At 50.0% G+C, this 14,403-nt stretch overlaps 1 protein-coding gene and 1 long non-coding RNA gene across 11 annotated transcripts in view; one reads left to right on the plus strand and one right to left on the minus strand.

Moving 5' to 3' along the window:
- The window catches only part of ERC2 (ELKS/RAB6-interacting/CAST family member 2), a 784,869-nt gene that overhangs the window by 119,060 nt on the left and 651,406 nt on the right, over positions 1-14,403 (minus strand). The gene's annotated exons all lie outside the window — the stretch shown is intronic.
- On the plus strand, positions 4,216-8,051 carry LOC140848127 (uncharacterized). 2 transcript variants are annotated; one of them, XR_012128673.1, is made up of 3 exons: positions 4,216-6,312; positions 6,459-6,712; positions 7,396-8,051. It is a non-coding gene; the product is annotated as an uncharacterized lncRNA (long non-coding RNA). The 2 variants fall into 2 exon arrangements; XR_012128672.1 differs by having other exon boundaries at positions 4,216-6,029; positions 7,396-8,050.

Raw genomic sequence — 14,403 nt, forward strand, 5'->3', positions numbered from 1 at the left:
TCCACAGTGAAGAAGGGACTTCCTCATGGCCACATCAGTCAGGACGGAGCCGAATCTGAATTCTAGCTCTGGTAAAGTGCTCTTTGCCTCCCTCTGCATCTCCCCGTGGAGCTGGGGCACCCCTGGCGTGCGTCACTGTTCCTTAGAACAGTTGGTGGCAATACTGACACTTCTGTCAAGCAGAAGTCATTCACAGTGACAGCATTTCAACTCACTACTGAACACAAACTGTAACAGGCTTCTCCGAAATGTCTGATGGGGAACAGATTTTAAATCCTGGTCCCTGGAAGACATGCACGTGGGTAAACCGGCAGAGGAGGAAGGCAGGGAGGAAGCAGAGGGCTTGCCTCCTGGGCCCTGGGTCTGGGTCCAGCCCTCCTGCTGTCCAAGCTGCCTACACCGTGACTCTCTGAGCCTCAGTTTCCTCACCGTGAAACAAGAGGATTGTGTTTTCTTTAGGTTCTGCCTGCGTGTACCCTAAAGGCAGCGCTTGTCTGAGGAATTCAGGCTGACAATGTAGTATTCCAGGGACCCTGAATCCACTACGAAAACTCCCATCCGCCCCTGATGATTTAGACTCTTCCCCACCTTCTCACGCAGACAGCAGGGCATTCATTCTCCTGGTCAAAATCCTCCCAAGCCTCCTAGTTCCCCCGAGAAGAGCCTCCTGTCTGCTCTCTCTGGCCCGCAGGCTCTGTGCAAACTGGCTATTGCCCACCCTTCCGGGTCCACCTCCCTCCACCTCCATCGTGCGTGCCACCAGCCTGGCCTCTTCCTGCCAGCCCCCATGTCACATTCCCGCATCAGCCTTCCCGACTCACCCGCGGGCTTTTCTCTGCCTCACCGCCCTCTTTGCATCTACCACTACCTGAAATCCTCTTACTTACTCCTTCATTTACCTGCTTAGTGTCTGACTCCCCCCAAGAGAATGTAAGACCCCTGACAGCAGAGTCTTGGTTACTGCTCTACATTTACCACTTGTTTACCTGGCATAAAGACTGGCACAAAGCAGGGGCTTGGTAAATTTCAATGGATGGATGGATGGATGGATGAATGAATGAATGAATGAATGCTCTGTCAAGAAAAAGCCTGCTTACCCCGTTCAGGATCAGGTCAAACAAAGCTGTCCTTGAACCAGTCAGGCGGAACTGAAAAGCCACCCTCGTTATATTCCCCTCACCCTTTCTGCCTGCCTCTCAGTGGATGCTGAATGTGACCCCATCCTCACTGCTTTGAGGGCAAGGTCCCGCATGTGCCATTCTGTGGGCCCCAGGCCCTCGCTGGAGGCTGACTTCTTAGAGGATTAATGAATTGTTCTTCTAGAACGTGGTCATATGTGTCCTCTCTAGGAAAGACGAGTCATTAGAGTTACATTTAGATTGTGTACATCTTTGAGTCCATGTATGTTCCCCAGGAAAAAGATCATCTGGAAGCCACACAGTCTAGTGGAAAGAATATTTTGTGGAGGCTTTGCATCCTAGGTTCTAGTCTGAGGCCTCACTGAGGGATCCTGAGCTGGCCTTCCACCTCCCTGAACCTTTGATATCTCTTTATTATATGGAAGGGGTTGAAAAACTAGAGTCTAAACACCCTCCTAACCCTTACTTATTCTGATGTTGAGGCTCAGTCCTCCATACTCACCTTCTAACAGCCCACACGGACGGTTTGATAAGGGCTATGTCTGATAAGTACTGCCAAGCAAGTATTTTACTAAGAAAGTCTTACACTGAGAGACACGGGACATGGTCCATTGTGCTCTAACTGGTACTTTAATTCAGACTCAAATCTGCCATGCACACACTAGTACCAAATAAGGGGGATGCTCCTACCTGCTAAAAGTTCAGGACTTTTTACAGATTGCAGAAAAAGCTGAAACGCAGCAGCTCCAGGCCCTCCTGCATTTCATTTTACACAGGCTTGCAGATTAGCTTCAAAGCCTACTTGGGCAGCAAACGTATCTGCTGACCTGGAAACACTCGTCAGCTCTTCCCAGTGGTTCCCTACCAGAACCGGGGCTCTGTGGCAGTGAGGAGGGGGATAAGCCATTTTCCATTCCTGTGAACATTTCAGGGCCTGAAGTCTGCCTTCTTTCAGAGTCTGTGGGCCTTTGCTAATTTGTATGACAGCTTCAATGTAAATAGGACACAGCTGCATGGGTTAAAAAAATAGCCACTCATTGTAAAGGGCAGCAGACCGTGTTTATTTATCATCTACAACTGGAAATTAAGTTCTGTTTCTGGTCTTGAATAGCTGATGGTTTGGGACAACCTCTGAGGCACTTTGGAATGGTTTTAGGTGGCTATTGACTTTAAAAATGATTTTGTAGTCATTTTATTTTCCATGATTGTTTTGCAGCTACCTAGCCGGGAGGGGACAATGAGCACCTATACAGGGGGTGCATTTACAGTGTGTGTCTCTCCCCAGGCACACACTCTGGACGGATGTCAGCTGTCTGCTGGCGGTCATAGCTCTCTTCTTACTGCTGCTACCAACCTCTGTGCTGTGTCCTGGGCAGGTACTTGGGGCCAGGTAATCATAGGCCCCCTCTCCTTTAGTCCTCTCTGCCACCGTAGGAGGTGCATTCCATCATTTTGCTTTGAGAAATGAGGGAACAAAGACACAGAGAGAGTTAAGCACGCTAAGACTGTGTACTGGGAAGATCAGAATTGGTACCTGAGCCCAGCCTGTATTATTAATCAGCCACAGCATCTTGCAGGAGCGGCCCACTTAGCTCCCAAGCTGGGCTCCCAGAGTCAAGGAGTACACACACACGCCTACCACTCAGTCTTGGCGGGTGGGTGAGGAACTCACTCAGGATAATCAAGTCAGGTGCGGAAGCGACATCTTTACTTTCACTCAGTCAAGTACCTCTCTTGTACTTCCTTGTCTTTTACACACACACATAATACGTACATGCATATATTTACATATTATATACTTATATATTATATATTTTATGTATATTTATATATTATATACATGCACATACTTACATATTACATATATTTATATATTATATGTATATAGTTCGCATGCCTGTACGCATATCCCAAACCACTATTTCTATAGTCATTTTTTTCATGAATTCCCCCATTGTTCACTTTAATGCTATTGAATCCAACAGGTAAGATAATAAAAAATGACTCCCGCCAGCGGTGAAGATAATAACATCAGCTGGTGACATTTTTGGTTGTGTAGCACAGGCTGGCAACTTGGGAGGCGATCTGAACAGTCCCCCTGGAAATGGCTGACCCATTATTGTTATCTGTCCAAACAGCACCGAGCAGCAGAGGCGAAGAGTACACGCATGTGGGAAGATCTCCAAAGTCTGTGAAGTGGCAGCGAGGGAGTTACAGAATAATATACCTCCCCCCATGCCCCTTTCCTCTAAAACCGTGTGTGTGCAAAGATCTAGAAGCTGGAATGACCCGGGGGAGGTGGACTGAAGGGTGCTGGGGAGGAACTTCCCCTTCTCACTTGATGCTCCTCTAGTCTAACTTTTATGAGCGTGTACTTTCAATTTAAATAGCAACAATGACATTTAAAAGCACTCCCACCCAGGATCTTCGAGGTGCCTCCACCACGAAGGCCACCTCTGCTCTCCCGGGTCACCTTCCGCGGCCCTGCTCCCTCTTGGAATGCCTGCTCCTCTCAGGGCCTCAGGAGAGGTTAAAGCAGCTAAAACACCGAGCACCTTTCTGGGTGATTTTCAGGTCTCCCCGCTATTCCTGGCTCCATAGCCCACGGTCGTAACCCCGGCATGCAGCAAAGACAGGGTAGCTGGGAGCTGGCTGCAGCCCAGACAAGGCACTGACCTTTGCCCCGGGGATGAGGGAGGCGCGCTCCAACGCACCTGCTCCAGAGGAGACCGAAAGGAGCTCCCAGGTCTCAGGTCCTCCAGCTAAGCCACCCTCCGCACTCGACGCCCTCTTTGCCCCTGGCCTGTCCTGTTGGCCCACCCATGCTAGACTCACGAACTGGCATGCAAAACCAGCACACACCTGTTTTTCAGGAAGGCGCGCTGCCCGTCTGCAGGACACACGCTGGGTGCTGGGTGGCAGCGCCTGCCAATCAAACAGCTTTTCCGCGGAAGCCGACTTCCCCTGAGCTTTTGAGAATGCGGTTTCCAATCTGACTTTCATGTTTCAGGGCTGAAGTTTCAAGGACGCATCTGGACAAAATATGCTTTCCATACAGGCCAACAATTTATTTATTTATTGCTTATGACATTGCACTTGGCGGCTAAGGAGATATAAAACAATTGGAACTGCTCTGCAGAAAACGGTTGCAGAGTTACCACTGGAGACCCCAGTGCAAGATAACGGAGGGGAGCGGAATCTCGCAGATCTTTCTGGAACTGACAGGCAGAGCCTCGAGAGGCAAACGCGGTGAACAGGCATTCCTGGGAGGCGCGCACTCATGTCTCTGTCCAGCCTCAACCCCTGCTTCGGCACAACCCATCAACACAGCCAGAGGCATGGACGGACGTCAGCTGTCTCATCTGACGAGACAAAGGGAGCCGGTGGGAGGGACTCACAGCTGCCCCTGGGCACTGAGGCAGATGGTCTCTTGCCCACTTGCTGATGTGGTGCCCGATGCTGATGGCTCCATTCAGTCCCCCACCCCCACCCCACTCCACTCACACTGACCTCCAACTGCTGATCCCGGCCTGCCTTTGCCTGAGGGCTTCTCTGGCTCCCCAAAGTCCACCCTGCACAGGCTTGTGGGCACGCAGGAAGTGTGGTAATGATGCCACTTGGAGCATCTGCCGACCAGTGACTGACGGGAGGGAGTGTATCCACACCCCAGCTCCCTTACCCCACCTCTGACACACCCACTCCTTCTTTGCTGTCAGTCCATTCAGAGAGCTACAATCTAGTTTGGTTGGCCCAGAGCTGTTCTGGCTTTTTAGGGCAACTTTGCAAGTCTCTGCTCTGATCCTTTCCACTGTGTTTCCACAGATGTGCAATCTACCTCCCTTATTTCCAAGCCTTTGAGGTGGGACGGAGTGACCGGCCAGCCTTGCATACCTGGAGTATTTCCCCTGACCAGAGGTGAGTACACAGGGGAAGGAGGCCAGAAAGAGGGACGTGAGAACACAGACTGGAGCCACAGGAGGCCACAACTCATATCTTACCTCTTCACTGACTAGCCCTTGTTATTATTATTATTTTGAATATATTTCTTAACCTTTCTGGATCTGGGTTCCCTCCTCTGTAAAATGCAAATCATTATTTCTAATTCAAAGACTTACTCAGAGGATCACATGAAATAATGCATGCAACATGCCAAGGAGTGTCTGATAACGGGAAACCTCCAAAAAAATGGAATAGGAATTATAATTATGGCTGTGGCTATACGTGCCCCGAGTGATCCTGACAGCTCTGAGACGCAGCTCCCATCACAGATCTCACCGGATCCCTGCTAAACGGACTTGAACCAGGTCTCAGTAATGAACACAATTTCGTTTCATCAGGACTCAAGCCGGCTTACTGAAAAGGACATCATTAGCTCTTGTAACTGAATCACTCAGGACTGGGCATGGCTGAATTCAGGGACTCAGACCACGTCCCCGGGGACCATCTCTGCCTCCTTCTCCCTCCATCACTGCCGTCTGCCTTCCTCTGCATTTTTTTACTTCCTTCTCAGGCAGGCCTGCCTTCATGCTGTGGCCCCTGGTGCCCTGAATGTCGTCATCCCAGCTTCCAATTCCACGAAACGGATACATCTTTATTCCCAAAAAGCCCGGATCCAGTCTCAGAACGGAGACTCATTGGTCTAGCTGGGTCATGTGCCCATCCCTCAACCAATCACTGTGGCTCAAGGGAGAGCCTCTGAGTGATTGCGTCTGGGGATAGAGGGTTCTCATTGGCTGGCTTGAATCATCACATGCCCATACCTGACATAGCGCTGGACGAAGAGTAACTGCCGCAGAACGGTGGAAACTGAAAGAAATTGCCCAAAGAAAACCTGGCTGCTGGTATCCGAAGAGAGGGAGACAGATTATGGGCAGACCAAAGCAGTGGATGGTAGCTACACATCACTGCCAGGCCCAGGGTGCACCTCACACTTGCTTGTGATGCAGTTATAGTGATAAGGGGAGGACCGAAGGGCTGCCACGGTGGAGCTGAGAGGCCCTGGCCTGGCAGCCTATGGGGTCATAGCAGCCACAGGTGTTTAACCAAGCAAGTGCTAACAAGTGCCAAGACCACAGGCCCTTCCCAGGGGGCAGCCACAGCAGTCTGGCAGCCCTGACAAGACGCGTCAAACCCAAGAGTCAGGACACCTGCCAAGACATCCTGGCACCTCAAGGCATGTGGGGTGGGCAGGTGATAGGTACATTGACCCTTCCTCAAACACATGCACCCACCCCCTTCCCCAGGAAGGGCATTCTCTGCAGACAACCAGCCTACAGGAGAAAAAGTAAACACTGGAAACTGAATCATCTCCTGTTTCAGTCACAGGTCTGGACTTCGTTTACCTGAAAGCTTTTGTTCTGTCAACACGTTCAAGACAACCACGAGGAATCACCTGCTCCCAGACCCCAAGATGCCCATCCACAGAGGCGGTCTGGCTGCCCACGCAACAGGGGGAAGATGTGCCTCCTGCTGAGCCTCTGCTCCTTGGCCTTCCATGAAAGACGAATTCTAATCCCCTCTCACCTCTGCAGACCCCAGGTCAGGCCTGTCAGCCCAGAAGATGATTTAGCCAGGTGAGGTCTGCCTGCCATCCTGGACGCCCTCTTCCCCCTCCACCCCACAACCAAACCCCATCGACAGTCCTTCCCAGGTATCCCTGGAATACAACTGCCTTTCTCCATCCGACTCCTGCCCTTCCTTCATGCACAGCACACTCTAGCCTCCCAGCACTCTCCCTCCGGCCTTCCTTGACCAGTCCACCGGAGGGGTCCTTCCAAGCACCTACGCCTGGCCACAGCCCTGCTCAGCCATTTCCTTCAGTGGTTTCCGAGTCCCTTCATAGTAAAGTTCAAGCCCTCTGAAATAGTGGGAAGCCTTGCTGACCTCAGTCCCCACGGACACCCTCAGCCTCACCCTTTGCCATCCTGCCCTGTGCCTTCTCCGGATAGATTTATGGACACATGTATGTTTCCAGATCGGCCCTACATGGTGACACTCTTTCGGTCTGGAACAGCCTCCTCTAGCCTACGGTTGCGTGGTCAACTCTTACTTTTCTGTTAGGCACCAGATTAGGGGCCACAAATTTGGTTTGTGAATCTGGTGTTGCCATCTCTTCCCATGTATTCTCATGGCATCCAGTACTTTCTCCACCATGGCAGGTATTCCAGCCTGCAATTGCTTGCTTATCCGTTGTTCCTTCTCCAGCCTGGAACATTCATGAGCATGGAACTTGTTTCATTCATCTCTGTATCCTCAGCTTCCAGTGCGAACCCTGGCCTACGACAGAAGCGCAGTTCACGGTTGTTAAATGTTGGGATAAGCAAATGAGTACATGTGAGGAGGAGTGTGTTCAAGCTCAGACTTCCCACTGGCGGAATCCGAAGTCACCCCTTCTCTGCCAACAACCAAAGTCCAGCTGGCACGTTGCCCCCAGCCTCCCACCCCAGAAAAAATGTCAGCCATGCACCACACTGGTTCCACGTGACACTCCAGAGTTTTTGTTCATGGTATAAAAATGCCTGCATCACAACTTTCAGCCCTAGAACTGAGTGCCTGGTGTGGGGAGGAGAGTGCAGCCTTTGACACAATCTGGAGCAAGTGGGACCTCCCAGGATCTGAAGGGAAATACAAGTGTGCAAGAGCCAGAGTCGGGGTGGTGAAGGGTGGGAGTCTCCTGGCTCCTTGACCACCCAACTTTGATTTTTTTTTCCCTCCTTGCTCAGCCTCAGATGGTAGAGCATTCCAAGGGCATTCAAACAAGGTCGAGGGACTTTATGTGACAAAAGGCAGTCTTGGATGTGACTGCTTAGCCAGAGTTTAAATATGGGAGATTTTGCACATGGGAACATGGTAGCACCGTGTTTAATTTCAGGGGTGGTGCAATAGCATGTTCACGGGCACAGGCTTCGGTGTGACACCCCACAGGGACGGGTTGGAGTCCCAGCCCTGCCATTTATAAGGTGTGTGGTCCCTGCCCAGGTGCCTAACTGCTCTGAGGCTCAGTTATCTCATCTGCAAAATGGAGATGATGATAAAGCACCAGGTCCTGGTGGGTGACTGTGAAGAGCTGGCAGGAAACACACACAAAACAGCCAGCAGAGCGCCTGTCACCTGGTAGGCACGGAGAACATGCGAGCAGCTCTATTTCATACGGTAACATGGGCCCCTAGTCCGCATCAGATGCTACGCAGTAAGAAAGACACCAGCAGCCTGCCCTGTGGCTCTGTTTTGGTATGTCCAACACATAGGTGTTGGCTCAACTCCTGTATTAGTTTTCTATTGCTGTCAGATAAATGACCATATATTTAGAAGATTTTTAAAAATCCATGTATTCTGTCTGCTCTGGGTCTTCCAAGACCCAAACCAAGGGGCTGGCAGGGCTGCTGTCTTCTCCTGAGCCTAGGGATTAATCTACTTCCAAGCTCATTGGGGACCGTGGCAGTATTCAGCTCCATGTGGCTGTAGGACTGTCCTCGGTGGCCGAGGGCGAGGAGTCAGTGGCAGCTCCTAGGGGCCTCCTGCATTCTCTGGCTCATGGCCCCTTCCTGCATCTCCAAAGCCCCTCTTCCCACTGGGAATCTCTCTCATCTCTCCTTCCGCCTCATCTCTTATTCCTCTTTCCTCTGCCACTTTTAAGGACCAATATCATTATATTGGGTCCTTCAGATAATCCAGGATACACTCCCTATTTCAGGAGCAGCTGATTAGTAACCTTAATTCCACCTGCAAACTCCCCTCAGGACCCAGTGCCTGGATTAGTGTTTGACTGAATAACCAGGGATGGGAGTCTTGGGGAGACATCTCTGGAATTCTGCCTCCCACACCCTGGTAGATTTACTCTAAAATCTGTAACAAAAATCCATGCTGACCCAGCACTCTCAAAAGGTACATTCCATTTTGGCTATTTGGGGGAGTTAGCTTAGCTGGGAAGAAAAACATGAAAAAGTTCTTCCTGGAAAGAATGGTGCACCTCCTTCCCTGAGAGAATTGTGTCCTATTCAGTGTGGAGATTTTAATCCATTTGTCAGAGAAACTCCCTTAATTCTTCTCTTTTCTACTTTCTGCCCAGTAAAATGCATACTCTATTAAACATTTAAATATTGTAACTCTAAGGTTTTCACCTATGAAGCTCCACTCCAGCTTTCAAAATGTCAGCCAGGGGTGTCCAAACATGGCAGACCCTCAGGTCATGCTGAAGTAATTCAAACAGGACAGCGTGGGCTGAGAAACTCGAGGCTCAGATTGGACTGTATGTATATGCCAGTTGGCAACCGATCCTTTCTCATCACCTTATCAGAGCCATCTGATAGAGAAAATTAAAATTCTGGGTGTCTATCCTATAAAAATATTTGCACCCATGTCCACAGACGTGTATGCAAAATTGTTTACTGTAATCTGGTCATTCAAAAAAAACGAAGAACAATCTAAATATCCATCAACCATGGATGGTTAAACAAGCCTTGGCAGGGAAATTCCATGAAGTACTCCTATAGCTATTAGAAAACAATGAACTAACTTCACAGGCATGAAAATGGAAGGCGTGTCAAGACGTACTGTTCAGTGGAAAATGCAAATCACAGAAGAATTTGTATAAGACAATCCAATTTGTGTCACAAATAAAATGTGCAAAGGTACATATATTTTGTAAATGCACAGGAAGGGTACACCTACCAGTTAATGGATGGGAGCGGAGGTAAACGAACAGTCAGGCCTTGAGCTGTTTACTTTAGTGTGACTTAAATCTTTTACAGTGAGAACTGAATCGTGAAATAATTACAGACTAAAAAAGTGGGTGGAATATACCAGGCTGGACGTAACACCGGGGAGTAGGAGGCTTATAGGATTTTGATAAATGGGACTTGAGAAATGATCTTATTTGAAAGTGTCTCAGAGACTAAAGCCTGCTGAAGTGCTACAATGAACAACCTCTGCATTTCAGCCGAAAACCGCATGCTTATTAATTGCTGTGGTAAAGCCAAGAAGAAACCAGGCTGGATAAGAGAGGTTTATTTTTCTTCCCTAGTTTCTGGATGATTATGGCATTCCGCAGACCTGGTACACATAGTAGGTGCTCAATACATACTTTAAGACTAAAACAAATGGTAGTACTTCATTTGGGAGGATATGGTGTCCACCTTAAATTAGATCAAGCATATTAAAATCATGGTAGACATATGTAAGATTCAACTCAGTCTCAAGAATGGGTAGACAGAAGGTAAAGGATTTCATTGACGGATACAGGATACTTTAAAATAGAACCAAACAAACAAATAAACACCTGAAAAGGCAGACCCTAAACAACAGATCTGAACCCTCTGCAGCCCCCTGGGATCCTACGGGGGTGGGACAGAGTGGCTTGCAAGGCAGAAGGGGCTCTGAGGACAAAGAAGTTCTCTGCGGTTCTACCCCTCCGTCTAGGGAATCCCAGGTTTGGAATACACGATGGCTAAGCTCCCAGCAACATCCTTCCGGCATCCGGAAGTGGCTGCTCCGGTGGCCTCGTGGCCGCAAAGGCCTGAGAATCGGTTCCCATAGCTTCAAAGGACATGCATGTCCCTCGTCAGAGTAACCCTAAGCCCGGCCCCCACCTTCCCGACAGATCACCTGCCAGAGACTGAGCCCAAGAGTCAAGGGGGGCCCCCTTCATGTCCAAGGGCAGGTGGGGAATGGAGGCAGAATGCAGCAAAATGCCACCCAGACCCTCAGCTTAAAAACAGCATTATTTGTAGCTCTTAAAAAATCCTTTTTTATTCTTGCTCTTTTTTGTTGTTACACCTGCAACTTCACTCTGGCTTTACCAACAGTAAATAAGGGACGGAGTAAATAAATACCTAGAGCAAACATGAGACCCACACTGGCCCCCGGACTCAGCCTGGAAATGCAGGGAACCCTGCTTCTCGCTATGTGTCTCCCCTCCTGGCGCCGTCGCTTTGCTTCTGCCGACAATCTAGCATCATTTGGCAGGGTGACTATCCTGTGAGCCCTGGGCTTGTTTCTGAATTGTACCAGATGCTCGTCCACGAACTCAGCTCCATGTTCTCACCAAATGTTTATGTTTTGATGACGTACACCCTTGCCACTCAAAGTGTGGCAGTAACATCGCCTGGGAGCCGGGTTGCCAGATAAAATTAAAGACATTCAAATTTAACTGGGCATCCAGCTTTTTCTTTTTCCCCCTCTAAATCTGGCAACCCTCCCTGGGAGCCTGCGGGAAATGCAGGATTTCAGGCCCCACCTAGCACCATGGACTCAGAATCAGCATTTCCTAGGATTCTAGGTGGAAATAAAACCCAAGAGACACTAGTCTGCTCAGTGTTTGCCAATTTTAACAGTTCCCTTCTGGGTCCCACTAGCAAATTCCGATCTCATGTAGGCACCGAATGCAGATGCAAAGAGAAACCCATCAACCACGCTGGTCTGTGTGTGTCCCTCCCTGGAGAGTGCCAGAATGTGCTCTATTTGCACACGTGCGTGCATGGGCACCCCGCTTGCCACCACCTATTGGTGGCGCAGACACTCTGCAGGAGCCGTCGCTGGCCTTAATTGCTTGCTGGGTGGCAGGGAGGAGGGCTGGGCCCCCACCTCGCCTTTGATCAGGAAGGAGAAGTAATGGTTTTATTTACATCCCCCTCGTCTCTGCCCAGGCCCAGAGCTGGAGGATCCATTTCAGGCTCCCTCTTTCTTCCTAGCATTCTGTTACTGCCTGCAGACCGCTGCCCCGGGCTTTGGGGGGGAAACCAAAGGCTCTTTGTGGTACACGCACATGACAGGCTTCAAAATGGAAACAATATTTAAGTTAAACCTGGAAGATCAAGTTTGCTCGAATCTCGCAACACAGGGAGCTTTTGAAAACTTCAGCAGCAGGTCTGCGTTTGGCGGGAGAGGCCAGGCCGGCCCTGTTAACAGACAAGGGTCCCCATGTGGGAACGAGCGTGTCCCTTATTCCTTATACACAATGACGATAATAATAACGCACCTAGACAGAACTTAGAGTTCCCAGGTGTCCTGACAGTCACACTCTTCTTCAGTTCACAGAATGATTTTTGGGGGGAAAGGGTGAAGGTTTAGACTGTCATCATCATCACATGATAGAGGAGGTGTGGTCACAGGAACAAATACTGAAAGTCAGAAATAATCAAGATGCTTCCCTCAAGGGGCATGATTCCTGAATCCTAAGAAAGTGTAGTCTCCCCCCTGACCACAGAGGTTCATTTACTGGGTGCTGCCAACTACCCAGTCCTCAATCATCCCTCAAGGGACTTCAGAGCCGAAAGAGACCTTTCAGAGATTCACAGAATCCTGTTGCGGGGTAAACTGTGTCCCCTCAAAATCCATACGCTGAAATCCTAACCCCTGGTTCCTCAGAATGGGACCTTCTTCGAAAACAGGGTCTCTGCAGAGCTAGTTAGTCGAGGTCACACTGGAACCTTGATCCAGCACGACGGATAGGCTTATAAAAAGGAGAAATTTGGACACAGACACAACCACTTGGGGAGAAAGCCATGTGATAGTGAAGACAGAGGTCAAGGTAAATGCATCTACAAGCCAAGGAGATGCCACCAGCTTCCAGCAAACAGCTGAGGTTGAGGGGAGGCATGGGACAGAGTGTCAGCCCTCAGAAGGGACCAGCCCTGCCGACCCCCCGACTCCTGGCCTCCAGACCTGTGGGACAATCAAATTCTGTTGTTTAGGCCCCTAGCCCCTGGTACTTGTTACAGCAGCAAACTCATACAAATCCTAAGGTGGGAAGGGCCACCTTGGCATGGATGGTGATGCCAGGCAGTGGGCAGAGGGCTGGCTCTGTGTGTGCCAGGCCATCAACTCCTCACATCTGTGAGGTCGGGATTAGAGTGAGGAAGCCAAGGCTCACAGACGCTGGGCTGCTCCATTGAGAAGGGCCAAGCCAGTTTGATGCCCAGGCAGCCTGAGTCCAGACCCCATTCCGCAGCCTCGGGTGGAGTAGCAGGATTACTGACCAGCAACCACGAGCCCTTTCTTGTTCTGAGCGCTTTGAGGAACTCAGAACACCACCGCAAGGTAGACATGTATTTTAACTATAAATTGCATAGAGGATGAAGCAGAGGCGATGAAGTGAAATGACTGGCCCAACATCACACAGCTCACCAGCATGGCTCTGAGGTTTGGACCAGGTCTGTGGACTCTAGCAGGAGCCAGAGAGCTCAGACTTGCTAGGATTGCAGGGCCAGGTGCGCGCCTTTCCAGATCCGCCGCCCCTCTCTCCCACATCACCATGCAGCCGTCATCTTTCTGTATTCCCACCATGCACACCCTGACCGCCATTCCCTCTTTCCTTATCCTTAATGCCCACAGGTATTTTCAGAAAGCTCATTTCCCTCCCCTCCCTCTGCAAGAAAGCTGTGCTTCCTCCCAGTTTTGCAGAAGGTAGCTTCACGGCTGCAAAGTCTCTAAAACGGTTCCAGTTTGAAGGTCAAACTCTCATAATGTTCTCAATCCCAGGAATTCTCCTGGGCTGCATCTGGGTATGGAGCAGTGTTCTCAACCAAGGGCAATTGTGCCCCTTGGGGGACTTTTGCAACCTCTGGAGTCATTTCTGGCTGTGCCAGTGGGCACAGGGTGCTACTGGCATCTAGAAAGGGGAAGCCAGGGATGCTGGTAATCATCCGAAAGCGTGCAGATCCGCAACGAGCAAGCAGCCCACCCAAGGTCAGGGCCGTGGAGGCTGAGGTGGCCCGACAGGGAGAGCGCCCTCCAGAGGCAAACCGCCCACGTGCAAATCCCAGCTCCCCTGCTCACTAGTTCTGCACTGGGGGCGATTTTCTTAAACTCTCTAGGGTCCCATATTCTTATTTCAAAACACGACTCATAGTAGTACCCACCTCATGCATGGGTTTCCCTGGGCAGCAAGTATGCAGTGAATTAGTACCTGGCAAGGCGCTAAGGGTCTGGCTCAGTGTCAGTGCTCAGGAGAGTAACCTTAATGATTTCCAAGGCTGGAAGCTGGGCCACCTGACCTTGGCCTCAGTAGCTGCTACTCAGGTGTACGATTCTGCAGCTTTGGCAGAGGTGACTGTCTTGGATGTATGCACGGCTGACTCAGGCACCTACCATATGCTCAAGTGACAAGGTGCACTATAAAAGGAGACTCTATTTCAAGGTGAAGTCAGGTGGAATCAATAATTTAGTTGTCCTTCCCTGAAACCTTTCAAAGGATTCAGAAACTCCCTTCGGAATTTTTTTCAAAAGTTTCCATTTATCCCTGCTGCTGAATTTTTTTCCCAAAGGC

Source organism: Manis javanica, chromosome 3, assembly GCF_040802235.1.
Source record: "Manis javanica isolate MJ-LG chromosome 3, MJ_LKY, whole genome shotgun sequence".
Taxonomy (NCBI): Eukaryota; Metazoa; Chordata; class Mammalia; order Pholidota; family Manidae; genus Manis; species Manis javanica.